This window comes from Caretta caretta, chromosome 14, assembly GCF_965140235.1.
Source record: "Caretta caretta isolate rCarCar2 chromosome 14, rCarCar1.hap1, whole genome shotgun sequence".
Taxonomy (NCBI): Eukaryota; Metazoa; Chordata; order Testudines; family Cheloniidae; genus Caretta; species Caretta caretta.
In genome coordinates, this window is record NC_134219.1 from 47,998,450 (window position 1) to 48,001,189 (window position 2,740).

The following is a 2,740-nucleotide window of genomic DNA, read 5'->3' on the forward strand; positions in this document are numbered from 1 at the left end:
CATTAAGAACAGTCCCACTTCGTCACATCTCTCCCCCCTTCGAGATCGAACTGAGCGGGGTCACTTTAGCCGGTGACCTGGGGAAGTTCGAAGCCACCAACGTTCCCATGGATGCCCCAGCATCTCTCCCATTCCTTGGTAGGAGTTACACCAGGCCCTTCCAGTTTCACACCCTCCCTTAGGTCAGGGGTGGTCGATAGCACTCGCAGGCCGCATGTGGGAAGGTTTATGCAGCCCATGCCCTTTGGCCACCCCAAGAATGTCTCCCCATTGACCATCACCTTCTGCTCCCACTGGAGGTCCGGGGGGCCTGGCCCCAGGAAACTCCACACAGACATATAGGTTGGGGTCAGGAGTGGGAGCCTGTCCACATCCCCAACCATCTGGCTGACGGAGTCTATGGCCTTGGGACCCAGCAAGGGAGCTAGACACCGGGGCTTTTCCGCAGGGTCCCCCTGGTTCAAATCGCCAGCCTGCTCAAAGGCAGTGAGGTGGGCATCCAAACCCCCCCCCTTAACCAGGGGCAGCAATTTAGTCTTGAGGTTCCCTGTGGAACTGGCCCCCCGGGGTCTATCCCCACTCACCCCGGGGAGGTCCCCTAGGCCTCTCCGCTCCCCCACCGCCAGTTCATGCTGCTGCTGCTTCTGCAGCTCTTTCTCGGGCTCTCGCTGTCTCCCAGGGTCCTCTTGCTCTCTCGGACTCAGCTCCAATCCCGTCCGTCTCCGATCCCCCGATGGGGAACCCGATCGTGAATACCCCCGTCTGGTCGGGGACAGGAGTCTTGGCGATGCCTGGCTACCACTCCAGCTGCTCCCAGATCCTGCTATAGCCCCAGTTGGGGTCAGGAGTCTGTTCCTTAGAGCGGTCATCCTCCTCCAGCTGCACGATTAACTCTGCTTTGGTGAACTTTCCAACGCTCAACCCTCTCTGTTTGCACAGGGTTACAATGTCCTTCTTAAGGAGACAGTGACAGGCCGTCACTCCGCTCCTCCCAAGTTGTCGTGGACTCACAGGCCCGTGTGTTCTCAGCTCCCCACGGTTTCCAGGGAGAACCCCTAGTGTGCCAGCCCTTCTCGAGGTCACCACCTCTTTGCCAGGGTCGAGCTGCAGACTCCTCCGCCCCTTGGACTGCTCGCTGCAATCCCCAGGGGAACCCTGCTACTGCACAGTCCTTCTCGCTGGTCACACACTCCCAGGGGTTAACCGCCCCCCGAAACCGCTCCTCTCTGAGCCTTCAGCAGGCCTAGTCCTCAGCAATCCCCCTTCGTGTTACTGCTCCCCAGTCACTTACTGCAGGAAGCACCATCCACGGGGTGCAGTACATCCCACCGCTGCCACCAGTTGTCACGGAGTCCCTGGGCGATGCTCTGGAACTGCTCCCCATGAAGCCAGTCAGGACTCTGGGGCAGTTGCCTTTCTGTGAGCAGCCTGTCTTCAGGACACGCAGCTCACACAGCTTCCACCTTCCTGGGTCTGACCTCGGAGCATTCAGCATCCTCTGCCCCTCCGTGCGCTTCCCACAGCGAATCCGCTCAGGCGGGGTCCTGGGGAAGCCAGAGGGTCCTGCACCCCAACTTCGCAGTCAGACGTGACTCTCAGCCAGCCAGTAAAACAGAAGGTTTATTAGACGACAGGAACATGGTCTAAAACAGAGCTTGCAGGTGCAGCGAACGGGACCCCTCAGCTGGGTCCATTTTGGGGGGTAGTGAGCCAGACAACCACGTCTGCACTTCACTCCATGTCCCAGCCAGCCCCAAACTGAAAACCCCCTCCAGCCCCTCCTCCTCTGGGCTTTGTTCCTTTCCCGGGCCAGGTGGTCACCTGATTCCTTTGTTCTCCAACCCTTCAGCTCTCACCTTGCGGGGGAGGGCCCAGGCCATCAGTTGCCAGGAAACAGGGTGTTGGCCATTCTCTGTGTCCAGACCCCTGCACACACCTGCCCTCTAGGGCTCTGCAATGATCATACACCCTTACCCCACCCCCTAGATACTTAAGAACTGCCTGGGGGAAACTGAGGCACCCCCACACTATTCAGAGGAAACATTAAGAACAGTCCCACTTCGTCACAGGAGGTTGTGGAATCCCCATCATAGGAGATCTTTAAGGACAGGTTGGACAAACGCCTGTCAGGGATGGTCTAGATGGTGCTTGGTCCTGCCATGAGTGCAGGGGACCGGACTTGATGACCTCTCGAGGTTCCTTCTAGTTCTATGGTTCTATGATGTTCTGTTACAAGCGTGTTCATTAGAAAATTGTTTAACAGCCCCTGTGCCGTTTCCTCTAATTGCTGGGTAGAAGAATGGGAGGACTTGTGGCACCTTAGAGACTAACCAATTTATTTGAGCATCAGCTTTTGTGAGCGACAGCTCACTTCGTCGGATGCATTCAGTGGAAAATACAGTGGGGAGATTTATATACACAGAGAACATGAAACAATGGGTGTTGCCTTACACACTGTAACCTGAGTGATCACTTAAGGTGAGCTGTTACCAGCAGGAGAGCGGGGGCCAGAGGAGGAACCTTTTGTCGTGATAATCAAGGTGGGCCATTTCCAGCAGTTGACAAGAACATCTGAGGAACAGTGGGGGGGAATAAACATGGGGAAATAGTTTTACTTTGTGTAATGACCCATCCACTCCCAGTCTCTTTTCAAGCCTAAGTTAATTGCATCCAGTTTGCCAATTCATTCCAATTCAGCAGTCTCTCATTGGAGTCTGTTTTTGAAGTTTTTTTGTTGAAG